We start from the raw sequence: 14484 nt of genomic DNA, 5'->3' as shown, positions 1-14484 counted from the left end.
TACATTAAAAAACAAAGTCTATCAGAATTCCAGTCATTCCAATAAATGTTACACACCTTGATCTTCAAGAATAGGACTTTGAAATATGGAAGTATAGATTATCCAAATTGTTTTACCTGAGCATGATGCCAAAACCAAGGATTTATTAGCCAGCCCTACTCTGTTGTTTATGATTTTGTTGTCATAGAGGACTGATTGGGCTCATTGATTTGAGTTAAAAAATAAAAGCTGCACTCATGGAATGGCATGCTTTGAGCACTACTGAAAAGTGCTATTTACATGTGAAAAATGAATGCCATATGCTGCATTTGCTATAGGCCTATTGTTTACTGTTTTGTTGGTGACACTTTGATATCTTGATAATATGCAGCTGTTTAAAGGGCAAATCCACCGATGAAACAATAACAAAATGGTTGGCCCGCCTCTGCTCTGGTAAAAAGCTGAGGGCCTCTGTTTTGGTAAAAAACTGAGGGATGGGTGTGGAGAAATGTAACCACTCTCAGATGAATAGACAGAGCTATGGATGCAAGGACTGACCTTCCATTATATATATTTTTTTTAACCATGTTATGAGGCTATAAACTTATATTTTGGGTTCTCATGTAGTGTGACAGTTGAAGTAAGCTCATGAGGCATTTATAAGTTATTTTCTTCAAGAATCAATGGATATATATAATTTATAAATCCAAAAATGGATGTAGCAACTACAGATTGCCCCTTTTAAGACTATCGAAAGTTTGAGCATGTGTCCATTAGGCCTATGGATTTTTTGGGGATCAGCATGAACTAGATTGAGCAATAAAATCCCAATTTTTATTCCGTAGGCTTGGATCCACAATATTTAGCTGTTGCAAGAGTGCATTTTCACTGGCTGTCCACTGGTAAAAATTCAACCAATATTGGCTTTGATGCATATTTAGATTTGTGAACAGCCATCCACAACAACCACAATCCAAATAGGGCGCAAATAGCGACAGTGGGGGAAAAAGTATTTGATCCCCTGCTGATTTTGTATGTTTGCCCACTGATAAAGAAAGGATCAGTCTATAATTTTAATGGTAGGTTTATTTGAACAGTGAGAGACAGAATAACAACAAAAATATCCAGAAAAACACATGTCAAAAATGTTATAAATTGATTTGCATTTTAATGAGGGAAATAAGTATTTGACCTCCTCTCAATCAGAAAGATTTCTGGCTCCCAGGTGTCTTTTATACAGGTAACGAGCTGAGAATAGGAGCACACTCTTAAAGTGAGTGCTCCTAACCGCAGCTTGTTACCTGTAAAAAAGACACATGTCCACAGAAGCAATCAATTAATCAGATTCCAAACTCTCCACCATGGCCAAGACCAAAGAACTCTCCAAGGATGTCAGGGACAAAATTGTAGACCTACACAAGGCTGGAATGGGCTACAAGACCATCGCCAAGCAGCTTGGTGAGAAGGTGACAACATTTGGTGCGATTATTCGCAAATGGAAGAACACAAAAGAACTGTCAATATCCCTCGGCCTGGGGCTCCATTCAATATCTCACCTCGTGGGAATCAGCCCAGAACTACACGGGAGGATCTTGTCAATGATCTCAAGGCAGCTGGGACCATTGTCACCAAGAAAACAAATGGTAACACACTACGCCATAAGGGACTGAAATCCTGCAGCACCCGCAAGGTCCCCCTGCTCAAGAATACATATACATGCCCGTCTGAAGTTTGCCAATGAACATCTGAATGATTCAGAGGACAACTGGGTGAAAGTGTTGTGGTCAGATGAGACCAAAATGGAGCTCTTTGGCATCAACTCAACTCGCCGTGTTTGGAGGAGGAGGAATGCTGCCTATGACCCCAAGAACACCATCTCCACGTCAAACATGGAGGTGGAAACATTATGCTTTGGGGGTGTTTTTCTGCTAAGGGGACAGGACAACTTCACCGCATCATTTGACGGGGCCATGTACTGTCAAATCTTGGGTGAGAACCTCCTTCCCTCAGCCAGGGCATTGAAAATGGGTCGTGGATGGGTATTCCAGCATGACAATGACCTAAAACACACGGCCAAGGCAACAAAGAAGTAGCTCAAGAAGAAGCACATTAAGGTCCTGGAGTGGACTAGCCAGTCTCCAGACCTTAATCCCATAGAAAATCTGTGGAGGGAGCTCATGGTTCGAGTTGCCAAACGTCAGCCTCGAAACCTTAATGACTTGGTGAAGATCTGCAAAGAGGAGTGGGACAAAATCCCTCCTGAGATGTGTGCAAACCTGGTGGCCAACTGCAAGAAACATCTGACCTCTGTGATTGCCAACAAGGGTTTTGCCACCAAGTGCTAAGTCATGTTTTGCAGAGGGGTCAAATACTTATTTCCCTCATTAAAATGGAAATCATTTTATAACATTTTTGACATGCGTTTTTCTGGATTTTTTTGTTGTTATTCTGTCTCTCACTGTTCATATAAATCTACCATTAAAATTATAGACTGATCATTTCTTTGTAAGTGGGCAAACGTACAAAATCAGCAGGGGATCAAATACTTTTTTCCCCCCACTGTAAATGAGAGAGCAGCAGTGTGATTTACATCAGTGCGCTATATAGATATCAATAATAAGTGATATCCGTATCACCGTAGACTACACCACTGCTGTCATCCTTACCTCCAAGCGTTTATTCAAATGGGATAATCTTTGGATGCCGACAGCAGTTGCTCCATTGGGAGACAGTTTGGACTGTAGCCACCAAAAGCCTATTCCTGCTCTTTTCCCGCGATCCATCAAACACATTTGGTGTGTCATCATAATGGTCTCTGACTTGTGGTCAGACTCGCTCAGGTGGAACAAATTTAAATGTGCGCCTTTTTCAATGCTGATTTGAATGTCATTGATAAAACAGAGACGTGTCAAATATTTTTTTTTCGAAAACAGCCTTTCTGAATTTAAAAGTGATCCTCGAAGAAATCATTTAGTTTTCAAACGTATCTGTAATCTGATTACAATATGTTTGCTGGTAATTTATCAGATTATAGTTACGTTTTTTTTGTAATCCCTTACATGTAACAGATTAGTCATGGCAACATGACCAACAAACGTTCGGTGCGTTCGTAAAATCACTCTAGCTATCTACTCCTATTTCAGAACACTCTCATCTGAGTGTGCCAGAGCGCAGAATAACTGATACATTTACGAAAAGATCAATCCTACTCCTCCGCCAGAGCGTCCAGTGTGCGCTCTGAATATACAAGGACAATCTGACAACGCTCTTCATTTACGAACGCCCAGAGCGCACACTGAGCGCAGGATGGCAATCCAGACTGAATTTACGAACACGACCAGTGTAAACAAAAGGAAACATTGGAACTTGCTGTTGTTAGGGAGACGTTGATAATTACTGGTAAATGTATTCATGAGATAAGATAACTTTTTTAGATAAAGTTTTTTTTGTGTGTTGCTATATAGAATTGTATAAGAGTAGCCAAGACAGTTGAATGAGAGCCAACTGAAAACTGTATTGAAGAGAGAAGCACCAGATAAACTATTTTAAAACTAAGGTTTCAGAGGGTGCTACGCCTATGACTTGCCATTACAGAGCGAGAAGTCAATGTTACATTATGTGAGTACCATAAATTACTACATTGTTTTGTCACTTTAACTGAAAAACGGTGGGACACAGACCATCATAATAGATCGGGAACAACTACACTACATGACTAAAAGTATGTGGACACCTGCTTGTCGAACATCTCATTCCAAAATCATGGGCATTAATATGGAGTTGGTCCCCAGCCTCCACTCTTATGGGAAGGCTTTCCACTAGATGTTGGAACATTGCTGTGGGGACTTGCTTCCATTCAGCCACAAGAGCATTAGTAAGGTCGAGCACTGATGTTGGACGGTTAGGCCTGACTTGTAGTCGGCGTTCCAATTCATCCCAAAGGTGTTCGATGGGGTTGAGGTCAGTGCTCTGTGTAGGCCGGTCAAGTTCATCCACACTGATCTCGACAAACCATTTCTGTATGGACCTCGCTTTGTGAACAGGGGCATTGTCATGCTGAAACAGGAAAGGGCCTTCCCCAAACTGTTCCCACAAAGTTGGAAGCACAGTATCGTCTACAATGTAATTGTATGCTGTAGTGTTAAGATTTCCCTTCACTGGAACTAAGGGGCCTAGTCCAAACCATGAAAAACAGCCCCAGACCATTACTCGTCCTCCACCAAACTCTGCAGTTGGCACTATCCATTGGGGCAGGTAGCGTTCTCCTTGCGTCGGCCAAACACAGACTTGTCCGTCGGACTCCCAGATGGTGAAGCGTGATTTATCACTCCAGAGAAGGCGTTTCCACTGCTCCAGAGTCCAATGATGGCGAGCTTTACATCACTCCAGCCGACACTTGGCATTGTGTATGGTGATCTTAGGGTTGTGTGTGGCTGCTCGGCCATGGAAACTCATTTCATGAAGCTCCCAACGAACAGTTATTGTGCTGACATTGCTTCCAAAGGCAGTTTGGAACTCGAGAGCAACCAAGGACAGATGATTTTTATGAGCTTTAGTACTCAGCTGTCCCGTTCTGTGAGCTTGTGTGGCCTACCACTTTGAAGCTGAGCCATTGTTGCTCCTAGACATTTCCACTTCACTGTAACTGCACTTACAGTTGACCAGGGCAGCTCTAGCAGGGCAGAAATTCAATGAACTGACCTGTTGGAAAGGTGGCATCCTATGACAGTGCCACGTTGAAAGTCACTGAGCTCTTCAGTAAGGCCATTCTACTGCCAATGTTTGTCCCAATCAATGAAGGGGTGTCCACATACATAGTGTATCTTGCTTTTATGTTTCACGTTCTGCCCCTTGTTCAGGGGCAGAATGACAGATTTTTACCTTGTCAGCTTGGGGATTCGATCATGCAAACTTCCAGTTACTAGTCCAACGCTCTAACCACTAGGTTACCTGCCACCCCTATGTAAACTCCTCTGTAAACTGGTCATCTCTGTATACCTGTCGCAAGACCCACTGGTTGATGCTTATTTATAAAACCCTCTTAGGCCACACTCCCTCCTATCTGAGATACCTACTGCAGCCCTTATCCTCCACATACAGTGGCTTGTGAAAGTATTTACCCCCCTTGGCATGTTTCCTATTTTGTTGCCTTACAACCTGGAATTAAAATAGATTTTTTTGGGGGGTTTGTATCATTTGATTTACACAAGATGCCTACCACTTTGAAGATGCTAAATATTTTATATTGTGAAACAAACAAGAAATAAGACAAAAAAACGTAAAACTTGGGCGTGCATAACTATTAATCCCCCCCAAAGGCAATACTTTATAGAGCCATCTTTTGCTGCAGTTACAGTCTCTTGGGGTATGTCTCTATAAGCTTGGCACATCTAGCCACTGTGATTTTTGCCCATTCTTCAAGGCAAAACTGCTCCAGCTCCTTCAAGTTGGATGGGTTCCACTGGTGTACCGCAATCTTTAAGGTCTTACCACAGATTCTCAAATGGATTGAGGTCTGGGCTTTGACTAGGCCATATCAAGACATTTAAATGTTTCTCCTTAAACCACTCGAGTGTTGCTTTAGCAGTATGCTTAGGGTCATTGTCCTGCTGGAAGGCGAACCTCTGTCCCAGTCTCAAATCTCTGGAAGACTGAAACAGGTTTCCCTCAAGAATTTCCTAAGTATTTAGCGCCATCCATCATTCCTTCAATTCTGACCAGTTTCCAAGTCCCTGCCGATGAAAAACATCACCACAGCATGATGCTGCCACCACCATGCTTCACTGTGGGGATGGGGTCCTCGGGGTGATGAGAGGTGTTGGGTTAACGCCAGACATAGTATTTTCCTTGATGGCCAAAAAGCTACATTTTTGTCTCATCTGACCACAGTACCTTCTTCCATATGTTTGGGGAGTCTCCCACATGCCTTTTGGCGAACACCAAACGTGTTTGCTTATTTCTTTCTTTAAGCAATGGCTTTCTTTCTGGCCACTCTTCCATAAAGCCTAGCTCTGTGGAGTGTATGGCTTAAAGTGGTCCCATGGACAGATACTCCAATCTCCGCTGTGGAGCTTTGCAGCTCCTTCAGGGTTATCTTTGGTCTCTTTGTTGCCTCTCTGATTATTGCCCTCCTTGCCTGGTCTGTGAGTTTTGGTGGGTGGCCCTCTCTTGGCAGGTTTGTTGTGGTGCCATATTCTTTCAATTTTTTAATAATGGATTTAATGGTGCTCTGTGAGATGTTCAAAGTTTTGGATATGTTTTCATAACCCAACCCTGATCTGTACTTCTCCACAACTTTGTCCCTTATCTGTTTGGAGAGCTCCTTGGTCTTCATGGTGCCGCTTGCTTGGTGGTGCCCCTTGCTTAGTGGTGTTGCAGACTCTGGGGCCTTTCAGAACAGATGTATATATACTGAGATCATGTGACAGATCATGTGACACTTAGACTGCACACAGGTGGACTTTATTTAACCATTTATGTCACTTCTGAATGTAATTGGTTGCACCAGATCTTATTTAGGGGCGTAATAGCAAAGGGGGTGAATATATATGCACGCACCACTTTTCTGGTTTTTATTTTGAAGAATTCTTTTTAACTTTATTTTTTTCATTTCACTTTACCAATTTGGACTATTTTGTGTATGTCCATTACATGAAATCCAAATAAAAATTAATTTAAATTACAGGTTGTAATGCAACAAAATAGGATAAACGCCAAGGGGGATGAATACTTTTGCAAGGCACTGTACAACACCCATTCTGCCAGTCACATTCTGTTAAAGGTCCCCAAAGCACACACATCCCTGGGTCACTCCTCTTTTCAGTTCGCTGCAGCTAGCGACTGGAACGAGCTGCAACAAACACTCAAACTGGACAGTTTTATCTCCATCTCTTCATTCAAAGAATCAATCATGGACACTCTTACTGACAGTTGTGGCTGCTTTGCATGATATATATTGTTGTCTCTACCTTCTTGCCCTTTGTGCTGTTGTATGTGCCCAATAATGTTTGTACCATGTTTTACCATGTTGGGCTCCTGCCATGTTGTGTTGCTACCATGTTGTTGTCACGTTGTGTTGCTACAATGCTGTGTTGTCATGTGTTCCTGCCATGCTATGTTGTTGTCTTAGGTCTCTCTTCATGTAGTGTTGTGGTGTCCTCTTGTTGTGATGTGTGTTTTGTCCTATATTTTTATTTTATTTTTTATTTTTAAAACCAGCCCCCATCACTGCAGGAGGCCTTTTGGTAGTCCGTCATTGTAAATAAGATTTTTTTCTTAACTGAACAAAACCATGGTCTTTTTTTCATTGTACTACCATGGTTAATTTTTGTACCATGTTAGCTAATACAAAAATATCATGTTTTTTTTGGTCAGTGCCATGGCAGGAAAATACCATGATGTTTGCACCAGTAACATGATATTTTCCTGCCATGGTAGTGACCAAAAAAACAAAATAGTTCAAAAAATGTACCATGGTAGCACAATGAAAAAAATATCATGGTACATTTTTTTGTAAGCGTTTCCCCAGTGTCAATGCTCATCAACTTATCATGGTTGGGAACACTCATTGTACCCTATTTGTCTATTGTGTTATTCATAGATCACTTGTCCCACTCGGAGTGTATGAAACCTGTCTTTCTGTCTGTATTCTTCTTTTTTTCTTTCTCCTGAATTTCTCAAAATTGTGTTTGGTGGTGGACAGTGATAAAAAACTTCCGTGGCTCTCTTTTCTCAAAAGAGACCCCAGACCTAGTGGTATCTTTTGGACAGCAATAAATCTCATCCCAGGCTTCTTGGCCTACACATTCATCTCCACCGTGGCCCACTTTCCCTGGATAACCCTCCTTTAGAATGGTGTCACAAGCATTTCATTACATGATTAATCAGAGCACACAGTCTTATCTGACGGAAGCTCTCTCGGGGAAGGGAGAGGACTGGAGAGACACATTCCTTGAGTCAGACACGAATGGAACTCAGTACTTGGGTCAATCCACCCGTTAAATACGTTTTGAAAAGCGTAACTTTGTAAAGAAAATATATATACAGTACCAGTCAAAAGTTTGGACACACCTACTCATTCCAGGGTTTTTCTTTATTTTTTATATTTTCTACATTGTATAATAATAGTGAAGACATCAAAACTATGAAATAACACGTGGAATCATGTAACCAAAAGAGTGTTAAACAAATCAAAATATATTTTATATTTGATATTCTTCAAAGTAGCCACCCTTTGCCTTGATGACACTCTTGGCATTCTCTCAACCAGCTTCATGATGTAGTCACCTGTAATGCATTTCAATTAACAGGTGTGCCTTGTTAAAAAGTTAATTTGTGGAATTTCGTTCCTTTTTAATGCGTTTGTGCCAATCAGTTGTGTTGTGACAAGGTAGGGGTGGTATACAGAAGATATACCTATTTGGTAAAAGACCAAATCCATATTATGACAAGAACAGCTCAAATAAGCAAAGAGAAACGACAGCCCATCATTACTTTAAGACATGAAGGTCAGTCAATACAGAAAATGTCAAAAACTTTGAAAGTTTCTTCATGTTCAGTCGCAAAAACCATCAAGCGCTTTGATGAAACCGGCACTCATGAGGACTGCCACAGGAAAGGAAGACCCAGAGTTACCTCTGCTGCAGAGGATAAGTTCATTAGAGTTACAAGCCTCAGTAATCCGCAATCAACTACAGATTGCAGCACAAATAAATGCTTCACAGAGTAACAGCCACATCTCAACATCAACTGTTCAGAGGAGACTGTGTGAATTTTTATTAAAAACAATTATTTCACCTTTATTTAACCAGGTAGGCTAGTTGTGAACAAGTTCTCATTTGCAACTGCGACCTGGCCAAGATAAAGCAGAGCATTTCGACACATATAACAACACAGAGTTACACATGGAATAAACAAACATACAGTCAATAATACAGTAGAAAAAGTATATTTACAGTGTGTAAAAATGAGGTAAGATAAGGGAGGTAAGGCAATAAATAGGCCATGGTGGCAAAGTAATTACAATATAGCAATAAAACACTGGAATGGTAGATGTGCAGAAGATGAATGTGCAAGTAGAAATACTGGGTTGCAAAGGAGCAAGATAAATAAATAAATACAGTATGGGGATGATGTAGTTGGATGGGCTACTTACAGATGGGCTATGTACAGGTGCAGTGATCTGTAAGCTGCTCTGACAGCTGGTGCTTAAAGCTAGTGAGGGAGATATGAGTCTCCAGCTTCAGCGATTTTGGCAGTTCATTCCAGTCATTGGCAGCAGAGAACTGGAAGGAAAGGCAGCCAAATGAGGAATTAGCTTTGGGGTGACCAGTGAGATATACCTGCTAGAGCGCGTGCTATGGGTGGGTGCTGCTATGGTGACCAGTGAGCTGAGATAAGGCGGGGCTTTACCTAGCAAAGACTTGTAGATGACCTGGAGCCAGTGGGTTTGGCGACGAGTGTGAAGCGAGGGCCAGCCAACGAGAGCGTACAGGTCGCAGTGGTGGGTAGTATATGGGGCTTTGGTGACAAAACGGATGGCACTGTGATAGACTGCATCCAATTTGTTGAATAGAGTGTTGGAGGCTATTTTGTAAGTGACATCGCCGAAGTCGAGGATCGGTAGGATGGTCAGTTTTACAAGGATATGTTTGGCAGCATGAGTGAAGGATGCTTTGTTGTGAAATAGGAAGCCGATTCTAGATTTAATTTTGGATTGGAGATGCTTAAGGTGAGTCTAGAAGGAGAGTTTACAGTCTAACCAGACACCTAGGTATTTGTAGTTGTCCACATATTCTAAGTCAGAACCGTCCAGAGTAGTGATGCTGGACGGGTGGGCAGGTGCGGGCAGCGATCGGTTGAAGAGCATGCATTTAGTTTTACTTGCATTTAAGAGCAGTTGGAGGCCACGGAAGGAGAGTTGTATGGCATTGAAGCTCGTTTGGAGGTTAGTTAACACAGTGTCCAAAGAAGAGCCAGAGGTATACAGAATGGTGTCGTCTGCGTAGAGGTGGATCAGAGAGTCATCAACAGCAAGAGCGACATCATTGATGTATACAGAGAAGAGAGTCGCCCCGAGAATTGAACCCTGTGGCACCCCCAAAGAACCCTGTGGCACCCCCACTGCCAGAGGTCCGGACAACAGGCCCTCCGATTTGACACACTGAACTCTTTCAGAGAAGTAGTTGGTGAACCAGCCGAGGCAATCATTTGAGAAACCAAGGCTGTTGAGTCTGCCAATAAGAATGTGGTGATTGACAGAGTCGAAAGCCTTGGCCAGATCGATGAATATGGCTGCACAGTAATGTCTCTTATCGATGGCGGTTATGATGTCGTTTAGGACCTTGAGCGTGGCTGAGGTGCACCCATGACCGGCTCTGAAACCAAATTGCATAGCGGAGAAGGTACGGTGGGATTCGAAATGGTCAGTAATCTGTTTGTTAACTTGGCTTTCGAACACCTTAGAAAGGCAGGGTAGGATAGATATAGGTCTGTAGCACTTTGGGTCTAGAGTGTCTCCCCCTTTGAAGAGGGGGATGACCGCGGCAGCTTTCCAATCTATGGGAATCTCAGACGATACGAAAGAGAGGTTGAACAGGCTAATAATAGGGGTTGCAACAATTTCTGCAGATCATTTTAGAAAGAGAGGGTCCAGATTGTCTAGCCCGGCTGATTTGTAGGGGTCCAGATTTTGCAGCTCTTTCAGAACATCAGCTATCTGGATTTGGGTGAAGGAGAAATGGGGGAGGCTTGGGCGAGTTGCTGTGGGGGTTGCATGGCTGTTGACCGGGGTAGGGGTAGCCAGGTTGAAAGCATGGCCAGCCGTAGAGAAATGCTTATTGAAATTCTCAATTATAGTGGATTTATCGGTGGTGACAGTTTCCTAGCCTCAGTGCAGTGGTCAGCTGGGAGGAGGTGCTCTTAGTCTTCATGGCCTTTACAGTGGCCCAGAACATTTTAGAGTTTGTGCTACAGGATGCAAATTTCTGCTTGAAAAAACTAGCCTTAGCTTTCCTAACTGCCTGTGTATATTGGTTCCTAACTTCCCTGAAAAGTTGCATATCACGGGGGCTATTCGTTGCTAATGCAGAACGCCACAGGATGTTTTTGTGCTGGTCAAGGACAGTCAGGTCTGGAGTGAACCAAGGGCTATATCATTTCCTGGTTCTAAAGTTTTGAATGGGGCATGCTTATTTAAGATGGTAAGGAAGGCACTTTTAAAGAATAACCAGGCATCCTCTACTGATGGGATGAGGTCAATATCCTTCAAGGATACCCGGGCCAGGTCGATTAGGAAGGCCTGCTCGCTGAAGTGTTTTAGGGAGCGTTTGACAGTGATTAGGGGTGGTCGTTTGACCGCAGACCCATTACGGATGCAGGCAATGATCACTGAGATCTTGGTTGAAAACAGCAGAGGTGTATTTGGAGGGCAAGTTGGTTAGGATGATATCTATGAGGGTGCCCTTGTTTACGGATTTGGGGTTGTACCTGATGGGTTCATTGATAATTTGTGTGAGATTGAGGGCATCAAGCTTAGATTGTAGGATAGCCGTGGTGTTAAGCATGTCCCAGTTTAGGTCACCTAGCAGCACAAGCTCTGAATATAGATGGGTACAATCAATTCACATATGGTGTCCAGGGCACAGCTGGGGGCAGAGGTTGGTCTATAGCAAGCGGCAACGGTGAGAGACTTGTTTCTGGTAAAGTGGATTTTTAAAAGTAGAAGCTCGAATTGTTCGGGTACAGACCTGGATAGTAAGACAGAACTCAGCAGGCTATCTCTGCAGTAGATTGCAACACCGCCCCCTTTATCAGTTCTATCTTGTCAGAAAATGTTATAGTTAGGGATGGAAATTTCAGGGTTTTTGGTGGTCTTCCTAAGCCAGGATTCAGACACTGCTAGGACATCCAGGATGGCAGAGTGTGCTAAAGCAGTGAATAAAACAAACTTAGGTGGGAGGCTTCTAATGTTAACATGCATGAAACCAAGGCTTTTATGGTTAAAGAAGTCAACAAATGAGAGCACCTGTGGAATAGGAGTGGAGCTAGGCACTGCAGGTTCTGGATTAACTTCTACATCACCAGAGGAACAGAGGAGGAGCAGGATAAGGGTACGGCTAAAGGCTATAAGAACTGGTCGTTTAGTACGTTCAGAACAGAGAGTAAAATGAGCATGTTTCTGGGCGCGATAGAGTAGATTCAAGGCATAATGTACAGACAAAGGTATGGTAGGATGTGAATACAGTGGAGGTAGACCTAGGCATTTAGTGATGATGAGAGAGATATTGTCTCTATAAATATCATTTAAACCAGGTGATGTCACCGCATGTGTGGGAGGTGGAACTGAAGGGTTGCCTAAGGCATATTGCGCAGGGCTAGAGGCTCTACAGTGAAATAAGACAATAATCACTAACCAGAACAGCAATGGACAAGGCATATTGACATTAGGGAGAGGCATGCGTTGCTGTGTGATCATATGGGTCCAGTGAGTAGTGAGGCTGGCTGGAGACATGGCGATTCAGACAGCTAGCGGGCCGGGGCTAGCAAGCTAGCAGAAGGGCCTTGGAGGGGCGTCGCGACAGAGGAAGTCTGTTATAGCCTCCTCGTGCAGAGCCTCCTCGTCAGTTGTGATGGATTAGTAGGGTTCAGTGTGGTAAAGGGGTCCAGTCCAATTGGTAAAATAGGTATAGTGGCCCAAGAAATTCAGCTAACAGTCCGATATGCTATAGACAGCTAGGCCGCAGGCCGCGGCTAGCAGGCTAGCAGATGGGCATTCAGGGGACGTCGCGATGGAGGGTCCAGTTGAATAACCCCCTCGGGCAGATTACGTCGGTAGTCCAGTCGTGAAGGATCGGCGGGGGTTCGTACCGGCAGTAAGAGGGGTCCAGGTATAGGTATTGTAGCCCAGAAGTGGCTGATGGACCTCTTCAGCTAGCTGGGAGATGGGCCTAGCATGGGCTAGCTCCAGGCTAATTGGCACTTATTTCGGGACAGATACGTTAGCCAGGAGTAGACACTCGGATTGCAGCTAGCTAGCTGCGATGATCCAGGTGAAAAGGTTCAGAGCTTGCGGTGGGAATCCGGGGATATGGAGAGAAAATAAGTCCGGTATGCCCTGGTTTGAATCGCGTTGTGCAAACTGGCGAGAGTTTTCCGAGCTAAAGGTTAGCTGATGACCGCCAGCAGTAGTTAGCTGACTACTAGCTAGTAGCTAGTTAGCTGGCTAGCTTCTGTTGGGGGTTCCAATTTAGAAGTAAAGAAAAATACTTCAGAAAAAAGCAGATCCACACCACATTGGGTGAGACGGGTTGCAGGAGAGTATTTTGAAGTTGAGGTTTAGAAAAATATTTTTTAAAGATATTTGAAGAAAAAGATATATAAGATATATACATGGGACACGACAAAGACGTCTGACTGTTAGGCCATCTTGGGTTCTATACAAGACACTTCAAGAAATCAGGCCTTCAGGGTCGAATTGCTAAAAAGAAACCACTACTAAAGGACACCAATAATAAGAAGAGACTTGCTTGGGCCAAGAGACATAAGCAATGGACATTAGACCGGTGGAAATCTGTCCTTTGGTCTGATGAGTCCAAATTTGCGTTTTTTTTGTTCCAACCGCCGTGTCTTTGTGAGTCGCAGAGTAGGTGAACGGATGATCTCTGCATGTGTGATTCCCACCATGAAGCATGGAGGATGAGGTTTGATGGTGTGGGGGTGCTTTGCTGGTGACACGATCAGTGATATATTTAGAATTCAAGGCACACTTAACCAGCATGGCTACCACAGCATTCTGCAGCGATACGCCATCCCATCTGTTTTAGCGCTTAGTTACAATGACCCAACACATCTCCAGGCTGTGCGAGGGCTATTTGACCAATAAGGAGAGTGATGGAGTGCTGCATCAGATGACCTGGCCTCCACAGTCACCTGACCTCAACCCAATTAACATGGTTTAGGATGAGTTGGACCACAGAGATGAAGGAAAAGCACTCAACAAGTGCTCAGCATTTGTGGGAACTCCTTCAAGACTGTTGGGAAAGCATTCCAGTTGACTACCTCATGAAGCTGGTTGAGAGAATGCCAAGAGTGTGCAAAGCTGTCATCAAGGTAAAGGGTGGCTACTTTGAAGAATCTCAAATATAGAAAATATTTTGATTTGTTTAACACTTTTTTGGTTACTACCTTGTCACAACACAACTGATTTGCACAAATGCATTAAGAAGGAACGAAATTCCACAAATTAACTTTTTAACAAGGCACACCTGTTAATTGAAATGCATTACAGGTGACTACATCATGAAGCTGGTTGAGAGAATGCCAAGAGTGTCATCAAGGCAAAGGGTGGCTACTTTGAAGAATGTCAAATATAAAATATATTTTGATTTGTTTAACACTCTTTTGGTTACATGATTCCATATGTGTTATTTCATAGTTTTGATGTCTTCACTATTATTCTACAATATTGAAAATAATTTAAATAAAGAAAAACCCTTGAATGAGTAG

Source organism: Salmo salar, chromosome ssa06, assembly GCF_905237065.1.
Source record: "Salmo salar chromosome ssa06, Ssal_v3.1, whole genome shotgun sequence".
Lineage (NCBI taxonomy): Eukaryota > Metazoa > Chordata > Actinopteri > Salmoniformes > Salmonidae > Salmo > Salmo salar.
This window is presented reverse-complemented; position numbering follows the sequence as displayed.